The sequence below is a fragment of the Nuphar pumila genome, chromosome 3 (genome assembly GCF_984573655.1).
Source record: "Nuphar pumila chromosome 3, dmNupPumi1.hap1.1, whole genome shotgun sequence".
NCBI classification, from domain to species: domain Eukaryota; kingdom Viridiplantae; phylum Streptophyta; class Magnoliopsida; order Nymphaeales; family Nymphaeaceae; genus Nuphar; species Nuphar pumila.
Window position 1 is genome coordinate 75781635 of NC_143251.1, and position 20960 is coordinate 75802594.

Genomic DNA, 20960 nt, shown 5'->3' on the forward strand with positions numbered 1-20960 from the left:
CCATCTGTCTTTTCTATTCCATTCATTTGATTTTTGCAGTTTGTAGGGACAATGTCCCATTTCAGTTCATTTTAAGTGTCCTTATTTCATTTCAAGTCTTCAATAAAGTTATCAAGTTTCTCGTTTATCTGGATGTCATCTTTCTCTTATTCCTCTGCAATTTGTCTTCAAAATTCATTTGTTCTTATTTTTTTTTTATTTCCATGCAATTTATGTCATAGTAAAGGAGCTTTCTCTAAAAGCTATTCCTTTTCAAAATTTCAGAATGTCTTCTCAACCGATAAAAAGGTTAGTCATTAATCCTTCAATCCTATCGAAACCGGCAAAGATATATCGGGTCCGAGCAAGAGCAGGGGACAGTAAGGTCACAAAGCAGTCAGAAGAAATGGCAGAATTCGATTTGTTGCTTCCAGAGTTGCCAGAATTTGCAGCGATTCAGAAACAAGATGAACCATCGACCCTAGTCCAGGATCCGACTGAGGACATCAATATTGGTTCAGAAGATAGTCCAAAAATTCTCAAGATCGGCACCAGCCTAAGTACAGATGAGAAGGAAAGGCTCATTGACTTTCTCAAGCAGCACCAAGAAGTATTCGCATGGACTTATGAAGATATGCCTGGTTTAGATCCTAAATTGGTGGAACATCGACTCGTTCTGAAGCCTGATGCGAAACCTGTTAAACAGAAGTTAAGGAAAATGGATCCTCGAATCGAGCAACAGGTCAAGGAAGGACTTGAGGACTTGCTTAAAGCAGGATTCATTCGAGCAATAGATTATCCGGACTGGTTGGCGAATATCGTTGCAGTTCCCAAGAAAAATGGCAAAGTGCGAATTTGTATCGACTTTCGCGATCTCAATAAAGCTACTCCGAAGGATGACTATCCCCTCCCAAATATTGACCTCCTAGTTGATAGCACGGCTGGGCATGCCATGTTTTCCTTCATGGACGGATACTCCAGATATAATCAGATCAAGTTAGCCGCTCGTGACCAATCCAAAACATCCTTCACTACACCATGGGGCACTTTCTGTTATACGGTCATGCCGTTTGGGCTCAAAAATGTTGGGGCAACTTATCAGCGTGCAATGGCTGTCATTTTCCATGATCAGATGCACAAGACCATGGATGCATACGTTGATGACATCTTGGTCAAATCCAAGGAGCAAGGAGACCATATCGATGCCTTAAGTCAAGTCTTTAAGCGGCTTATTCTTTATAAGCTAAGACTCAACCCTCAGAAGTGTGTCTTCGGAGTTGAATCAGGCAAATTGCTAGGCTTCTTGGTCAGCAAAAAGGGGATAGAAATGGATCCCGCTAAAGCAAAGGCCATCATTGACATGCCACCTCCAACTACTCTTAAGGAATTGCGTAGTCTTCAGGGACGTATGCAATCAATTCGGAGATTCATATCCAACCTTGCCATGAGATGTGAACCTTTCAATCATCTACTCGAAAAAGGAGTGAAATTTGAATGGGGACCAGAGTGTCAGCAATCGTTTGAGCGTATCAAGAAATATCTTCTTAATTCGCCCGTTCTAAAACCACCAAAATTGGGAAAGCCTCTCTTGCTATACGTTTCAGTTAACCAAGCCGCTTGTGGCGGATTCTTGGCACAATATGAAGAAGGCAGTTTGGTTGAACATGCCATTTACTATGTAAGCAAGACTTTCATTGACTACAAGAAGAAATATTCTCAAATAGAGAAGACATGCCTAGCACTGGTATGGATGTGTCAGAAGCTGAGACATTACTTGTTAGCATCAGAAGTCAAGATTCTCGCAAAACTTAATCCTCTCAAGTATATTCTCGAACAACCATTTCTTAGTGGACGGATTGCTAAGTGGCAAGTCCTGTTAATGCAGTATGATCTGGGGTATGTTTCTCAGCAATCTATCAAAGGTCAAGCAATTGCAGACCAATTGGCAGATTTTCCTTTAGCAGAAGATGTTAGAATCGAGGATAGCTTTTCCGATGAGCGGATCTGTAATGTTCAACAATCCCCAGTTTGGAATCTGTTTTTCGACGGATCCAAGAACATGGCCGGCATAGGAGTCGGAATCTTGCTGATCACACCAGAGAAAGAGATGATCCCCTTTTCTCTGAAACTGGATTTTCAGTGTACCCATAATATGGCCGAATATGAAGCTTTAATACAAGGTATGAGAATTTTGCAAGACTTCAATGTTCAGAGGGTACACGCTTTCGGCGATTCATTGCTCGTTGTCAGCCAAGTCAAAGCTGAATGGCAGGTAAAAGATCAGAAGTTGCTCCCTTACCAAAAGATCGTTTTGTCCCTTATCAACAATTTCGATGAATTTCAGCTTTTCCATATCAAAAGAGAGTTTAATCAAATAGCTGATGGTTTGGCCAGCCTGGGCTCCATTATGTCTTTCAGAAATGGAGAATCCTGTCGCTCCTTTGAAATCGGTAGACTTGACCAACCTGCCTTTGTTCCGGTAATATAAGTCAACCAGGCAGAACAGAAAAAGAAGCCTTGGTATCAAGATATCAAAAACTTTATTGAAACTGGTGAGATTCCACCAGAGCTATCAAAGAAGGAGCAAAAAGCAATTCAGCATATGTCCGCCCGCTATTTTATCCTTGCCAATGTTCTTTATCGTCGTGGGTTCAGTTCTGAGTATTCCAGGTGCTTAGACGAAGAAGAAGCTAAAGAAATCATACGAGAAGCGCATGAAGGTATTTGCGGTGGTCATGTCGGCTACCAAACTCTTGTTAAACAAATCATTCGGGCAGGATACTATTGGAGAACCATGCAGCAAGACTGCTATCGTTTTGTGAAGAAGTGCGTTCAGTGTCAGATACACGCACCTTCCATTCATGCGCCAGCCACGTACTTGCAATCAGTCGTGTCTCCATGGCCATTTTCTATGTGGGCCTTCGACGTCGTAGGACCCATCTCTCCTTCAGCTTCTAATGGTCATAAATATTTCCTTGCCGCAACAGAGTATTTCACCAAATGGGTTAAAGCCGTCACTCTGCGTACGGTGGAGGGTCGACATGTAGTCTCGTTCATTCATAAGAACATTCTTTGTCGTTTCGGTATACCGCACGACATCGTGTCAGATAATGGTACTCATTTCAAGAATGAGAGAATGAAGATCTTTTGTTCAAAATTCAGAATTCATCATCATTTTTCAGCTCCTTATTATCCACAAGGAAATGGTCAGGCAGAAGCAACCAACAAAAGTTTGATCCGCATCTTAGAAAGAACCGTTGAGACAGGTCGTGATTGGCACGAGAAAATTCATGATGCACTTTGGGCATATCGAACTACCATTCGAACCCCAACCAATGCGACTCCTTCAGAACTTGTTTATGGGACTGAGGTGGTGTTACCTCTTCATGTTCAGAAACCCGCCCTTAAGTTCGCATCTCTTTTAGAGCTACCACTCGATCAGTATCAGCAACAGAGATTGGTACAGTTAGATTTACTCGATGAAAAAAGACTCAAAGCAGCAGAACATGCTCAGTCTTATCGTCAGAGGATAGCAAGGCAATATGCCAAGTCAGTCATCGAAAGGAGATTCCAAGTTAATGACTTGGTCCTTAGATCAACGGCTCATCTCAAGCATCGTCCACGTGGCAAATGGTCACCAAACTGGGAAGGTCCCTACGTGGTGAAAGAAGCGCTGCCCCGTAATTCATATCGTCTGGTTAATGCAGACGGGGTAGAACTATCCGACCCCATTAATGCTCGACATCTGAAGAAATTCTATACCTAGAAAATCTCTATTCTATCTTTTGTATTCTTCAAAAAATTCTCCTCAATAAATGATCAATTATTCTTTGGTCAAAATACCCATCTTCCCCATAATATACTGGGGCATTCTTGTTAAAGTTGCCTTTTATCCAAAACAATTTGTGTGCAGGCAGGATCTAATAAATCTCTCATTTTGCACGCATGTGCACTCAGTTGCATCCATTTGCATTTGCACACATTCATCTGCATCAATTTGCATTGAATTTCCCATTCAGGATAAGGGATAAATCCTGAGACCCCGGCAAGTCGTCCAAGTCATCGCCAATCGATGACCCTTCAAAACCCAGTGCTCGTACTGGTAATCTTTTAAAAACCAGTGCTCATACTGGTAATCTTTTGAAAACCCAGTGCTCGTACTGGTAATCTTTTGAAAACCCAATGCTCGTACTGGTAATCTTTTAAAATTCAGTGCTCGTACTGATAACTTTTTAAAATCCAGTGCTCGTACTGGTAGCCTTTTAAAGTCCAGTGCTCGTACTGGTATCCTTCAAAAAAATCCAGTGCTCGTACTGGTAATCTTTTAAAATACAGTGCTCGTATTGGTACTTTGCAAAAGTTCGGTCTTCATACTGGTCGCAACATAACTCTCACATTGAGGTTCAGGCTCAATCTTTAGACCTGCGAACCAAACAATCTGTATCAGACTCTTGGGTCGTTCCATTCTGTTAATCTGACATTCGGGTTGCCGATTTTGTCAAGACCTCTAGTCATTCGTGTTATCAAGCAGTTCTTTGAGTTATCAAAAGCTATCAAAATCAATCGCCAAGTATCTCTCTTGCGAGGGACCCTTTTTCCAGGGAGAGTTCGAGGGAGCTCGTTCCTTTTCGCATGTCTTTATTGTTCGTTCGTTGAACCCCTTTTTCTAGGGAGAGTTTGAAGGAACTCGTGATTCACGAACAGTTTGCAAAATAATCTTTATTGTCACACAAGGAACCCTTTTTCTAGGGAGAGTTTCGACGGAAGCTCGTCCTCCTTGTAACCCTAAATGTCTTTTGTTAGGCCACCCCCGTCGTCGAGGACCCTTTTTCCAGGGAGAGTGTGATGGACTCGTTCCTCTATGATATCCTTTCAATCTCTGTTAGCGGCCCCCTTTCCATAAGAGAAGCCTAGAAATAGGGAGTTTTGACGAAAACTCTATTTCGCTTCGAAAGTTCGTTTTGCAAACACCTCCTCTTCAGGGAAGAGAGGAGTATTTTTTGTTACCCGTTCAGGTAAGGGTCAAGCCTGAGTCTCTCCTTTGGGGAAAGGAGAGGAGAATCTAGCCACGGATGTGTCATATAGATCTCAAATGATTTCCTTCACCAAGGATTCCAAGAATATTTTGCCAATTTGCCATAAAAAAAAAAAATAGTTGTTGATTCCAAAATCTTTATCGCATAAAATTGTACCTCAGAATACCTTTAGTATTACTTCCGAAGTGACAAAGCTTTTGCAAAAAAGGATTCAAAATTCAAAATCTTTCTATTGGCCAACCAAAAGGATGAAGAATAAATCCGCGATATGGCCAGCAAAGAAAATTCAATGTTGTTGCAAAGCCAGAAGTGATTGATATTGATCACAGTCAATGGCATATTTTTAAAGATCATTCTTGGAAAATAAGCAGTCGAAATATCCTGGGTGATACAGAAAAATCCACTCAATCTCCATGTCCCCTCAATCACCTAAGCTGCAATTAAATATCTGCAAAAGGGATCTCTCAACTGTCGTCAAGATGAAGGCGAATTAGACGAGTCGACCCCGGGGCCAAAGAAGATTTGGATCATCTCCAAGATGACGGAGTTTGTGACGGATCCTTCCAGGGAAAGTCCAGATCACCGTCGAGATGAAGGCGAGTGTGATGGACCTCCCGACAATCCCTAAAAGGTATTTAATTTCTGTTATCATCAAGAGATTCCTAACCAATGAGCCAATAACCATCAATATAATCCCTGAGAGAAAAGAAGGATCGGAACATCTCTGAGATGAAGGAGTTTGTGACGTACCCTTCCAAAAAAATAAAGAGAGAAAAAGCTAGGACATCTCCAAAATGAAGGATGATGTAATTCCCGAAAAATCCAAGAGAGCTCCAATTCTGTCAAAAAAGAGTGCAGAAAGATCATCATGAGAAAAGAATCCCAGGATATCAGACTGCCGAATCTATCAAGAATCTTCTTTAATTTTGTGAAATTCTTTTATCAATATCCTTTCGCTAATAGCTCTCGCAATATCAAGAATACATTCTTTTCCGTCCATATCAATGAAATTGATAGCCTCCTTGAAGGAAAGTCAATTGCAAATAATTTGAATTCGAATCTTGATTCTACGGAGTTAAGCCCAGTTGGAGGTAATACTTCAGGTAGAAAAGAGGGAATATTTTTCATATATATATGTGCTTATCATTCTTGAATTAACTACAATTTTTTGTCTTATTGGCAATCTTTTTAAGTTATCCTGACATGAAGTGAGAACTTGATGTTTATTTTGATGTATCCAGGCGTTGTTGTTATCCCTTTTAGGATCGGATGATGGGAGTTGTCCAAGATCCTTCCCATCTTGTTTTGATCTGAGTGCCTGGGCTCTCAGATTCGCACACTTCCCTGTGCTCCCCACTGTCCCACCATAGACAGTTCCCGTTCAGGTTAAGGGTTAAACCTGAATTTTCCACAAAAGGTCATCTGTCTTAAAAGCCATTCAGTCTTAGCAATGAGACGTCCAAGATCAATCCCTTTTCAAGCTTTAGGGAACCCCCTTTCTTCCTTTTGCAAACCCCTCTCGGATTTATTGTGCAGAATTCGAAGGTCCCATCATGGTTTCTTCATTTGAGGATTCCGTATATCGTCCCCTTTCAGGTTAAGGGTTAAGCCTGAGCCTCGTTTTTCTACGAGGTATCGTCCCCTTTCAGGTTAAGGGTTAAGCCTGAGCCTCGTTTTTCCACGAGGTATCGTCCCCTTTCAGGTTAAGGGTTAAGCCTGAGCCTCGTTTTTCCACGAGGTATCGTCCCCTTTTAGGTTAAGGGTTAAGCCTGAGCCTCGTTTTTCCACGAGGTATTGTCCCCTTTCAGGTTAAGGGTTAAGCCTGAGCCTCGTTCCATACGAGGTATTTCCTGTCCCATCCAGGTTAAGGGCAAAACCTGAATCTCACTTCTTTTCGAAGTAAAATTTTCTCCTTATTCTTCATTTCATATCTATCATCATCCTTGGACTAATTCTTTCATACCCAGTCAGATTCATCTAACTGGGGCATTTTTATAGTCCAAATTTGGTATGTTTTCTTTTCCACTAAGCTCGGCTTTCAACCGGCTTAGCAGCAAAGAAGGGCATCTGTAAACACACCAAATTTTCACCCTCATCCAGTACTTACATTTCATGTGTCATTGCATATCATTGCATGCATTCGGCATACCATTTCATTGCATTGCATAACATTGCATGTCATTACATCTCATTTTCGAGATCCAGCACTCCTATTTCAAAACATTCAATCCAGATTTGAATTTTAAAGCTTTATTTCAAAATCAATTTCAAAACCGGGGTTTTTAAGAATCCCCCAATCTGGATTCATTTCAAATTCAAATTTTAATCAATTTCAATTCACAGATGAGACCCATTGAGGTGGCGTCGCTTCTGAATTCCTCTAGTCATCAAATTTCTCAAATTTTTGAAAGTTTCAGTCCGATAAGGACTCTGTCTCAGAGTCCTAATCAAGTCAAGAGTCTCTTTTTAAGTCTGTTCTACTTCCATTTTCAGTCTTTTTCGATTTTTTTCAAAATTTAGGTCATTTTACAGAGTCCAGTTAGTTTAGGACTCTATTTTAGAGTTCGGTCGAGTTAGGAGTCTAACCCTGACTGTGTTTTCTGACTTATTTCATCATTTCTTGATAAAATCTTTTGAAAATTCTTTCATTTGGCTTTTAAAATCTAAAATCTCAGAGTCCTAAGAGTTTAGGACTCTAACTCGGAGTTCCAGTTCGCTTGAGACCCTATTTTCAAAGATCTTGAATTTCAAATGTCGATTTTAACCCTTTTTCAAAGCCATTTTCAGTGTTTATTTCAAAATTTCCAAAACTCGATGTGGGCCCACTCAGTTGGCACCATATCCAGAGGAGTTCTAACCTAGTTAGGACCCTATGCCATTTCAAAAATTCTAATTTTAAAATTGCTTTTGAAAATCCTTTTGAAAACTCCTTCAATTTCAAGTTTTAAAATCGCTTTTTGTAAAAACTCAAGTAGGGCCCACTTGGGGTGGTGCCATATTCGAGTCAGTCAGGGCTAGACTAGGGTTAGTTGATGTCTTGGTTAGTGTTAGAGGTTTAGAAGAGTCAAAACCATTTTGAAAAACTCATTTTTGAAAGTTAGTTTTTAAAACTAGTGTTTTTAAAGGTTTTTAAAGGTGTTTTAAAAACCCAATGTGAGAAAATGCCAAGTGGCACCACATTTGGGGGATTCTTAGGTTTAGTTAGGGGTTAATTAGGATAATTTAGGTCAAGGGCATATAGGTAACTCCACCCAAAAATCGCCCCCCCTTAGAGAGTCCAAAGTTTTCAAAATTGTTGATTTTTAACCTAAAAATTTATTATAAAAAGAGGCTATAGGGGGGACAATTTTCACTATTCACTTACCTCCTATTGGATTTTTGGAGCTTCTCTCTCCTCTCCAGCCCTTCCTCCATTGCTGCAACTCCAAGGTATGAATTCCTTTGCCTTTTTCATATTTTATTTAATGATTTTAATGTTTTAAACCTAGATCTAGGCTTAGATACCCCTCCTTATGGAAGATCAACCATGGTTTCACCTCAAGAACCATCAAGAATCAGCAAGAACAATCCAAGAAGGTGATCTAACCCTGTTTTGGCTGATTTACAGAGATTTTAATCCATTAGAATTGATTTTAATATGATTCTTTATATTATTAACCAATAAAATATATGATTTACCCTTTTTAATGGGTTAAATCTATGTTTTAAAGGTGATATCAAATTCCAGCCATTGATTCCCTGTTTTTATTTTATTTTTATGGTTTTTTTATGTTTGTTTTACGTTCTATAACGTAGAAATAAGTTTTATTTACTGTTTTATGGTTTATTTTATTTATTTACATTAGTTAATGCATGGTTTTTCAAGTTTCTTAAATTTCTGTGTGTTTTAGGTTTAGAACAGTAAAGATAATGTTATTTCGGATTGAATTTCTCATTTTTTATTTCTGATTTTTTTATATGTGATGCATGCATGAGTTATTGAGTTACTGTAGAAAAATCAGAGGTTTTGGATCTCGGGAACCCTGTCAAAAAAATCAGACATCAAATCGGGTTTTTAAAGCTTTAAAATCGTGGTTAAAATCAAGAAGGTAACTTGCTGTGATGATATTTCTCTCATCTTATATTCGATTTTAGATATGTAAAGTGTTATGGATTCACATTGAATAGATCTGTCTACTGTGAAAGTTTCAGATTTTTTTATTACTGTTTAGTATTTTTCCTCTTTTAGAGAATCTGTTTTTAAATTTAAAGCTTGTTAGGGTTTACCAAAACCCTAATCAGACTTGTGTTAGTCATAAATCCCAAACCACAGATCCGATTTTAAATCTGTAAAAAGTGAGTACTGTTATTTTTCTGTCTACTATTCACCACTAAAATTTCAGAGATTCTTGTTTAAGATTGCTATTTATGTCTGTATTTTCAATCTGAAGTAGCCGTTTTAATCCCTGTTAAAAGTGATATATTTTAGCTCAGATTGCCGGAAGGGTTTCTCCCTAACCGGAGATGATTTTTCCGATCTGTAAATTGGGAAATCTTTTTTTTTATTCCTAGTTAGTCTCTGTAAAATTTCATAAATTTCCATGGAGGATTGACCCCTGGTTCAGGTCTTGGACTGAGACTGGTTGGTGAATTAGGTCAAAAATAGCATATTTTTAGTGTTTAATGCAAGTTTCGGATTAATTTAATGTCAAAAAATTATTTTTATAATTCCAATTCAACATTAGGGTTATAACAAGTGCAGGTACAAATTTTTATGGATTTTGGAATCCATTTGATGGCTGAATTAAGCAAATTGCAAAACCGGGTTCCTGAAAGATCCAAAAACACTGCTAAAATCACAGTTTTTGTGATATTATTGGATTTTCGCGCATAAGCATATATTTTTAGGGTTTAATCATGTTCATAATCATATTAGGATGCTTTAGGTTTAATTTGATGCTCATTTGATTTCATTTAGTGCATAAAACCTAAGTTTTTACCAAAATCTATTTCAAAAAACCCTGATTTCAAGGCCATAGTCTTGCTATCGGGGGCAATTTGGTCATTTGACCTAAATTTCGAAATCCCTAACCCTAACTTCATATTTTTAATCATGTCATAGCATATTTGGTTTGAGTTTATTCCATTCAAATTTCAAAACTTGCATTTTATCCAAATATCTTTCTAAAAAACCCTAATTTCAAGGCCATAGTCTTGTTATTAGGGGTATTTTGGTCATTTGGACCCCAATTTAGAAATTTCATATCTTATCTTCCTTATTTATTCCATTTTATTTCATACTTTATCATTTTGATTTAAGAGAATCATGGCAAAAAGGCTTATATCTATCAAAATCCAACAATTTCCTGATATTGTTGGATAAATCTAGAAAAGCCAACATATTTTCATTAACCAAGTTTTCTAGTTTTGCAGGTACATTGAAGACTTTATTTTTCATGTATTTAAATTTCAATAGTGATGTAAATTAAATTAAACTTTGGAATAAGAATTTACATTTCCTGCTTAGCTTAGGCAGCATTGCATATAGTTTATTTTTTTTAAAATAATGTTAATGTGTGATGGATGATGATTCATGCATATTCAAACTCACTATGGTCTACACGAATGGCACATGCACTAGCTTTTATGAAGTTTATAAACTTGGTGGAATTTGTATTTATGGCCATTGTCAGAATATGAATGATACCCAGATTTATGATCTTCGCATTAGCCACATTCAGCCTACACTCTTAGGCTAACTTCAAAAATGCACTGCATTTCTCAAAAAAATACAAAAAAGTATTTCTCAATTCCTCAAATCCATATTCATTCATTTCATGCATTTGCCAATTCAAATTTCAATTCAAAGAAGTTCATTTTCTCAAAATCTCCTAAGTCTTATAGCAAAATCGATTTTCCCAAGGACGTTGAATTTCAAAGGATATTTCAAGTATTTCCAAGTTCCAAATTCGAATTTTCTAAGTCAGAATTTCAATTTCAAAGTTTGAATTCAGAGAAACCAAGTATCTCAGAATCGATTTTCACCAAATGTCAAGGATTCCTCAAAATCGATTTTTATTTCTCTTAGAAGTATATTTCAAATCCCAATTCACGATTTTCCATGTGATACCTATTCTAAATATTTCAATCATTCAAAGCAAACATCATGTTTTCAAAATGTGCATTTTCTGAAAATTCATAGCACATGCCTGATTCTATGTGCATTTAGAAATTAGAATATGATTTAGACAAGTTGAATAGAGTAGAGCATAAGATTGATCCTTGGTTCAATTACCCCTGTTAAAGGTGGCAGGAATGGTTGAACCTCGTACCGACAGGCGAGTCCCATTCTTCGGAATTTTCCCGCATTTTAAAACGGAGGCGAGTTATTTTCAAAATCTTTTTCAAAGGTCAGTTTGATTTGCAAAAGTTAAAAATTTTGCGATGATAACAGGTTTGGCGACCGTGATGGGACCTGTCTTTGCCTGATCAATCTAACGCTCTACTTAGTTCAAATTGTCAAAATCGATTTCCATGGAATGTCAGCTTTAATTTATGCTATCATGTGAACCTAGGAGCCTAGACTTGAACCCAGCTGACATGGAATGCATATAGACTAGGTATGGTTTGGTAGGACCATATTGAGGAGAATTATTCATGCTCACATAGACTTAGGTCTAATACAACACTCCTCAATTTAGGAATTGTATGAAAACAATGCTTGTTTCTTCAAATATTTCAAAAATCTATCTCTTTAGGACTTAGAGCCTTCTATTTGATTGCATGTGCTCATGTTTTTCAAAAATCACCCCACCTATATTGTCCCGGTCTTCACGTTGCTGGGCTCTCTTCCAGAACCATAGTTCGGGACAGAGCCTCACAACTGGGCCACTTATTTGGGTGAAACCCCCCTGCCACGTACCAAGGGCCATAGTCCAACGTATATCGGCAGGTGCTCAAGGATGTTGGAAAACTTGAACCTAGAACCGGAGAATTTGATTTTATGCCATGTACATCGAGCCTTGGCTTGAGTATATAGGCATAACTGGATTGGATACAGTTGATCTGAACCTTAGAGTTAGGATTAAGTTCCTACAGCCATTTCAAAATTTGTGCATCTAGAGTCAGCTTTTAGGGAATGTTGTATGTGCACACTTGTTTATGCAGAATTTGATTGAATATGTTATTTTCCATATTTTTCCCAATTTTCTAAAATACTGGACGATTTTCTCAAAATTCCCCAATCCATGTACTGTCCATGTTTTAAACCTTGGACGATTTTCCAAAATACTTCACTTATTTCTTCATATTTCATTAAACCCTGGACGATTTTCCAAATTTCCCTTCATTTCCTTCAAAACTCCAGGTGATTTCCCATCTTTCCTGTCTTTTGGATCTCGAATTTCCTGCTTTATTTTTATCCTGCCTGCATTTTCCTCAAAATTCCTGTATTTTCCCAAGTCTTATTCCAATCTTCCATGTTTTCCAGTCTCATGGCATCCAGTCAGCTTGATTCAGTCTTCCCTGAGGGTCACATCTCCTACGAGGTGCGACAAAGTCTTCCCGAACATCGAGTCCTCAGCACCGGATCCTTCTTTCCCCGGTGGTATTATTCATGGTTCAAGAACTTCGCTCGTATGTTTCCGGACCATCTGGACGAGTGTGGATTGGAACTGGCGTCCGCAGTGGGAAAGCAGACAGTCAACGCCAACTTGATTCATGCACTACCAGAGCGGTGGAATCCGAGCACTTCTACCTTCTGGTTCCCGTGGGGCGAGATGACAGTGCTGATGAATGAATTTTCAGAGATTATGGGATTGCCCAAGCCAGCCGGTCAGCCTGGAGATCCATTGGAGAAACAGTTTCTGATTAATGTTAAGGGTATGGACCCTAAGGATGCCTTAGCTCGCATGACAGGACGCAAGTCTTGGCCATTGATAGAGGAGGATGGAAACGAATATGTGGACCTGCTCGAAATCTACAGACAGTATGGAACATTTGCAGAAGTCAGCTCGTTGTCCAGAACAGCTCGAGAGAGAATTCAGCATGCGATGGTTCTGTGCACGGTGGGATTAGCTTTCTATCCCGATGGACGGAATTACATGGATATCAGAATAGTTCAGCTTCTAAGGAGATGGGGAAGTCGACAGACCAGCCGCCTCTCAATTGCCATGGCCGCGCTCGCTTTTCTATACCGAGGGTTGACTCGTTTCGCACTCGGAGAGTCGATCCTAGTCGAAGGGTGCACCTATGCCTTGCAATCTTGGTTCCTCCGACATGTGCCAGTCCGAGCCAGTTCCTTCAGATACAATGGTGAAAAGCTTCTTCCAGTTGCGCGATACCGGTTCCTGATCGACAACCTTCAGGAGGAAGAAATCGTATGGGACTACTTTGATCGTCAGGAATCACCTCCCAGATATACTTATGCATATGGCAAGCGATTCAGGCTACTTGGCCTATTCTTCTGCGCATACTATCATCCAGAGCGGTGTGTCAGGCAGTTCTCTTAGAGGCAGAAGCGCGTAGGGATTCGTCCACTAGCCGGGGTTCTGCCAGAATTCGATCTCGCATCAGATCAGTGGTCCGGAGCATACCATTCTGCCAGACATGGCTGGGATTCCTTTGTTACTCTCACTATTTTTCCTGGTCCTCGTGTATCTTCTGATTATCTGGAGTGATGGAAAATTGTTTGTCCCCCTCCCCTCTGTCAAGTGTATTATTGATAAAATCATGTTTTTCCCCTCAATAAAATTCCTTTATTTTATATTTCACTTTGGTTTGACGACCTCGCCTAGGTAACAAGGCATATTTTCAGTTGTTTATCTTGCAAAGAATAGCAACAAAATTGTCGTAATCTCAGCGATGACTCAATCCCTAGTAATGGGATATTATTTCAATTGTCTACCAAAATTCTCAACAAATATTTTCCTCCAAACCAAATTTCCTTCAAAAGCCTAACCATCAGTTCTGCCCTGCAGAGAGCATCAGCAATATCCAAGAGAACATTTGTGATACCCGATGGTTCATACAAGATCCAGAAAGAAAACCACATCAGTTGAAGGCGTCGCGTACTCAGTAGCTTCAGAAGAAGAGATGGACTCACCTCGATCAATCCAGAGTCAGGGTCAGCAGGCGGATGATGGCATCGATCCCCAAATGTACGCCATGTTCAAAAAAATGATGACCAAGATGCTGGCAGAGCAAGCTGAGGCCAGTACTGAGCAAATTCAGACCAAACAGAAAGATAAGGGTCATGCCGTCAAGAATGTGAAGATCAACAAAAAGCAGAGTCGTCACGAGGAAATATCTGATGAGTCAGAATCAGCTGACGATGCTGACAAGGAATGTGAAAATAAATATGAATTCAAAAGGTCGACTCAGGGTCAGGGGTCGGCTTACAAATCCAAAAACCAGTCTGTTGACGACCCTACCCAGTCACAGCTAAAAGACATGATGAAAATGGTCAAAGATCTGCAGGCCCGCGACAAGGGCAAGAAAGTCTTCACCAGCGAAGACTTCTATGATGGTTTAGATGGGGACGACGATCTGGATAATCTCCCCAGAAAATTTATCAAGTTTGATGGTTCTGGCGACCCTAAGGCTCATCTCGCCATGTTTTTCGCTGAATGTTCACGATTCAAGCGTGACAATCGGGCACTCTTCCTTTGCTTCCCTCGCAGTCTGGAGGGAACGGCAACTAAATGGTACTCGGAGCACATCAACCCCATAGAGCTGAAAGAATTTGATAAGGTGGTAAATATGTTCATTGAGCGCTTTCTGTTCAATGTCGAGGCGCTCCCGACCCTCAGCCACCTCTGTGGCCTGAAACAGAGAGAAAATGAAAAGGCCCGAGATTTTATCCATCGCTGGAGGTCAGCTTGCAACAAGATGAGAGACCCCATATCAGAAGGGCATGCTTTGTCCTTAATTCTAAGCAACTTCTCGCAACCACTGAAAGGCCTCATCTCCACCGCACTGTCCAGAACCTTTATTGAATTAACAGAGCGAGCCGAGTGGCTCGAATTAAGTATGGAGAATGGCTTCTATGAAGGTTTCACTTTCGCCAAGAACAGCAGCCAGAACGAGTCAAAGAAGAAGACTCACTTCACTAATTCTGTCAGTAATAATAAATGGAATCATCGCAAGAGGCAGAATAGAGACTTCTGTTATGGGGCAGGAGGTTCAAACAGGAATGATCAGAAAGGGAAGCCGATCCCGCAATTCAGCAAGCCGCTTCAACTAGAGCAGGGACCAAAACCCCGAGAGAAAGTGAAGCATGAAGGATGGAGCTATGACAGGAAATTCACTCCATTAGATCAATCACTCGAGACTGTGCTCGAGTACATGTTGACCAAGGAGATGGTCAAGTTGCCAAGGCTGGCCGATCCTCCCGTTCCTATGGGAAAATTCAAAGACCAATTCTGCAAGTTCCACAGAACAGTGGGGCACAATACTGAGAACTGCTTCGTTCTGAAGAATATTGTTCAGGACCTTATTGATAAAAATCTTCTGGTAGAAGGTGCGGAAGATGAAAATATAGATATTCTAAAAGAGCCATTTCCTCGTCATTCTACACTAGTCATCACCGAACAGTCGTTTCAACCACATGAGCATATCAGGCCGTACTCTAAAAATGACATGCAAGCTCAGCATCAAGTCCTGGTATTGCAGCAGGCTCAGTCCAAGGCCCAGAAGATGGACCTTATTTCAGCTTTCGGCAAATTGAAAGTATCTGACAAGCCCGCTGGGATATCTCCCGAGGTAGCCAGAAGTATGCCATGGCTCCCTAAGCATCTCATTAAGTCCACCACAAAGAAAAGCGAGACATCCACTCTAAAGCCCATTACAGCATTATCCAATGTCTCAATTTTGGACTTAACTCAAGCTTCCGCTAAACATCAGCAAGTATTAAATAATCTGTTGCAGAAAATCAAGGTGAAACCAAGCATAACTCCGGAAGACATGGCCCACATAGTCAATCAGGCCATGACTAATGCTCCAGTTACTTTCTCCGATGAGGATCTCCCTAAACCTCATGTATTTCACAACAATGCCTTGTATGTTGTGGTTCGAACCAGAGGGATGACAGTTCCTCATGTGCTGATCGATGGAGGCAGCAGCCTCAATATATGTCCGGAAATGACCGCCAAAGCTTTGGGCATAAAAGAAGAAGAATACATTCCAGATCCAATCACCATTTATGGATTCGACAATCATGGCCAAACAGCGAAAGGAAAAATATTCCTAGAGATCTTCATTGACTACTCGGTCCATTCAATTCTCTTTCACGTAGTCAATGTGCCACCCACTTATAATCTGCTTCTCGGGAGACCATGGATCCACAACACAAACGCAGTACCATCTACTCTGCATCAGTGAATCAAGTGGTCAAAAGGAGGTATGATCACGACAGTTTTGGGCAAGGATCCTGAGCAGAGGCTGGCACAGCCCATGGTTCCCAGGCCCTCTTTCACTACTGATATCCCTAGCATTAGGGATATTGAAGAGGTCAACTTCGAAGAGGATTCAGGAATAATGCAGATGGCAGAGCAACCCGAGCATACAGTGGCTGCGACCCGATGGGGAGGCCCACAGTTCTTCAAGATTGGAAGACGAATTGATTACAGCACACTTAAGAATCATCCGCTATTCTCCCAATTTATGAAAGCTAAGAAGGGATTTGATTTATTAGTGAAGCACGGCTACCAGCCTTTTCAAGGCCTAGGCAAAAATGAAGATGGTCGTCTTGAACCAGTGATTCCTCAGCATTGCCCTAAAAGGGCCGGATTGGGCTTTAATGGCCGAAGATCTCAGAAAGGGACTGTTTTCATTAAGGGGGCGCATTAAAAGAATTCCTTTGTCTTTCCTTTTCTATTCTTTTGTCGGGATGATACCCCATTTCATTTTCATCATTGTCATTTTGATTAATTCTATCTTTCAATAAAGTTGCCAGTCTCCTTTGTCTATCTTGGTGCCATTTGTCTCTTTACTCTTCAATATTAAATCTTCACAAAATTGAAATCATTTTGCTCTTTCATCTTTCCAATTATTTTCAATAAAAGCAATTTATTTCATGATGAGCAATTTCCCTAAATCAATTTATCCTCCAATTTTTAGAATGTCTTCCCGATCTATCAAGAAGCTCGTCTTTAATCCAAAAGCTTGCTCGAAATCAGCAATAATTCATCAGGTCAGAATAAGAACAGAATGCAGTCAGACTGCAAAACAGTCAGAAGAATCCGCAGAGATCGATTCAGCTCTTCAGGAACTGCCAGAATTTGCATCGGTTCAGAAGCAAGATGAGCCATCATCCTTAGTTCAAGATCCGACTGAGGATATCAATATCGGATCAGAAGACGATCCTAGAATTCTCAAAATTGGCAGTGGTTTGAGCCCAGGAGAGAAAGAAAGGCTCACTAATTTCCTCAAGCAGCATGAAGAAGTATTCGCATGGACTTATGATGATATGCCAGGTTTAGATCCGAAATTGGTGGAACATTGCCTCGTTCTGAAGCCTGAGGCGAAATCAGTCAAGCAGAAGTTGAGAAAAATGGATCCTCAAATCAAGCAACAGGTCAAGGAAGGACTTGAGGATCTGCTTAAAGCAGGATTCATTCGAGCAATTGATTACCCGGATTGGTTGGCGAATATCGTAGCAGTTCCTAAGAAGAATGGTAAAGTGTGAATCTGTATCGACTTCCGTGATCTCAATAAAGCCACTCCAAAGGATGACTATCCGCTCCCAAACATTGATCTCCTAGTCGATAGCACAGCCGGGCATGCTATGTTTTCCTTTATGGACGGATACTCCGGATATAATCAAATCAAGTTGGCCGCTCGTGACCAATCCAAAACATCCTTTACCACGCCATGGGGCACTTTCTGTTATACAGTCATGCCTTTTGGGCTCAAGAATGCTGGAGCCACTTATCAGCGCGCTATGGCCGTTATATTCCATGATCAGATGCACAAAATCATGGATGCATATGTCGATGATATTCTGGTGAAATCCAAAGAAGAGGAAGATCACATCGAAGCTCTCAATCAATTTTTCAAGCGACTCATTCTTTACAAGCTAAGACTCAATCCACAAAAATGTGTTTTTGGAGTCGAATCAGGCAAGTTGCTAGGCTTCTTGGTCAGCAAGAAGGGGATAGAAATGGATCCCGCTAAGGCCAAAGCTATCATTGGCATGCCGCCCCCGACTAATCTCAAAGAATTGCGTAGCCTTCAAGGACGCATGCAATCAATTCGGCGATTCATTTCTAATTTGGCCATGAGATGTGAGCCTTTCAATCATTTGCTCAGAAAAGGAGTGAGGTTCGAATGGGGACCAGAGTGTCAGCAGTCGTTCGAATGCATCAAGAAATATCTTCTCAGTCCTCCTGTTTTAAAGCCGCCAGAATTAGGGAAACCCCTATTGCTATACATTTCAGTTAATCAAGTTGCTTGCGGCGGATTCTTGGCGCAATACGAAGAAGGCAGCTTGATAGAACATGCCATTTACTATGTGAGCAAGACCTTTATTGATTATGAGAAGAAATACTCTCAGATAGAGAAGACATGCCTAGCTTTGGTATGGATGTGTCAGAAATTGCGACACTATCTATTGGCATCTGAAGTCAAAATTCTATCTAAATTAAATCCTCTCAAGTACATTCTTGAACAACCATTTCTCAGCGGACGAATCGCCAAATGGAAAGTCCTATTAATACAATACGACTTGGAATATGTCTCTCAGCAATCTATCAAAGGCCAAGCAATTGCAGACCAATTAGCAGATTTTCCTCTAGCAGAGGATGTTAAAGCTGAGGATGATTTCCCCGATGAGCGGATCTGCAATATTCAACAATCCCCAATTTGGAATTTATTCTTCGACGGTTCCAAGAATATGGCAGGCATAGGAATCATAATTCTGCTAATCACACCAGAGAAAGAGATGATTCCCTTTTCTCTCAAACTGGATTTTCAGTGCACTCACAATATGGCCGAGTATGAAGCTTTGATACAAGGTCTGAAAATTCTACAGGACTTCAATGTCAAAAGAGTGCATGCTTATGGCGATTCTTTGTTAATCGTCAATCAAGTTCTGGCCGAATGGCAAGTGAAAGATCAGAAATTACTTCCTTACCAGAAGATTGTCTCAGCTCTTGCCAACAAATTCGAAGAATTCCAACTTTTTCATATCAAGAGAGATTTCAATCAAGTTGCAGACAGTTTAGCTAATCTGGGATCCATCATGTCTTTCAGGAGTGAAGAATCTTGTCGCTCATTTGAAATTGGCAGACTTGATCAACCCGCTTTCGTTCCAGTAGAGCAGATAAACCAGGCTGAGCAGAAGAAGAAGCCTTGGTATCATGATATCAAAAATTTCATTAAAACTGACGAATTTCCTCCAGAATTATCAAAGAGAGAGCAGCGAGCAATTCAACGCATGTCTGCTCGATATTTTATTCTTGCCGACGTCCTTTATCGTCGTGGATTCAATTCTGAGTATTCCAGATGTTTGGACAAAGAAGAAGCCAAAGAAGTTGTGCAAGAAGCACATGAAGGCATTTGCGGTGGTCATGTTGGCTATCAGACTCTCGTCAAACAAATCATCCGAGCAGGATATTATTGGAGAACTATGCAACAAGATTGCTATCGTTTTGTGAAGAAGTGCGTTCAATGTCAGATGCATGCACCTTCCATTCATGCGCCAGCGACATACTTGCAATCTGTCATCTCGCCATGGCCATTTTCCATGTGGGCTTTCGATGTTGTAGGCCCCATCACTCCTTCAGCCTCCAATGGTCATAAATATTTTCTTGCCGCAACAGAATATTTTACTAAATGGGTAGAAGCAGTCACTCTACGCACAGTAGAAGGTCGACACGTGGTTTCTTTCATCCATAAGAATATCCTTTGTCGTTTCGGTATACCGCATGATATTGTGTCAGATAATGGCAGTCATTTCAAGAATGAGAGAATGAGGACATTCTGCTTAAAATTCAGAATTCATCATCATTTTTCCGCTACTTATTATCCTCAAGGGAATGGTGAGGCAGAGGCCACCAACAAGATTCTGATTCGAATCCTGGAGCGAACTTTAGAAACGGGCCGTGACTGGCATGAAAAGATTCATGATGCATTATGGGCATACAGAACCACCATTCGAACTCCAACGAATGCTACTCCGTCAGAACTTGTCTACGGAACTGAAGTAGTGCTGCCTCTACATGTTCAGAAACCTGCTCTGAAATTTGCATCACTTCTAGAATTACCTCTTGATCAGTATCAGCAATAACGACTAGTACAACTTGATTTGCTCGATGAAAGAAGGCTCAGAGCAGCAGAGCATGCTCAATCCTATCGCCAGAGGATAGCCTGACAATATGCAAAATCTGTCATTGAGAGAAAATTTCGGGTCAATGATCTAGTGCTCAGATCAACAACTTATCTCAGGCACCGCCCGGGTGGCAAATGGTCGCCAAATTGAGAAGGTCCTTATGTTGTCAAAGAGGCACTACCTCGCAATTCATATCGGCTCATCAATGCTGATGGAATAGAATTACCAGATCCCATCAATGCTCGACATTTGAAAAAATTCTATACTTGAACAATTCCCTATTCTTTGTAATTATCCAAATTTTCTTCAATAATATCAAAATTCCTTTTCCCAGTTACACTGGGGCATTTTAAAATTTTGTTTTTATCTACAAATATCCCGTATGCAGGCAGGATAAACAAATCTCTCATTTCACGCACTTGTGCACGCATGTGCACCCATTTACATTCATTTGCATTTGCATGCATTCATTCGCATTCATCCGCATCAATTTGCCTTTGCATCGATTACCCATTCAGGATAAGGGATAAATCCTGAGACCCCGACAGTTGCCCAAGTCATCGTGAGGGTGAAGACTGAAAATTTTCCATCAAAATCAATTAGTAATTCTTCAGAATCCAGTGTTGTGCTGGTAATTT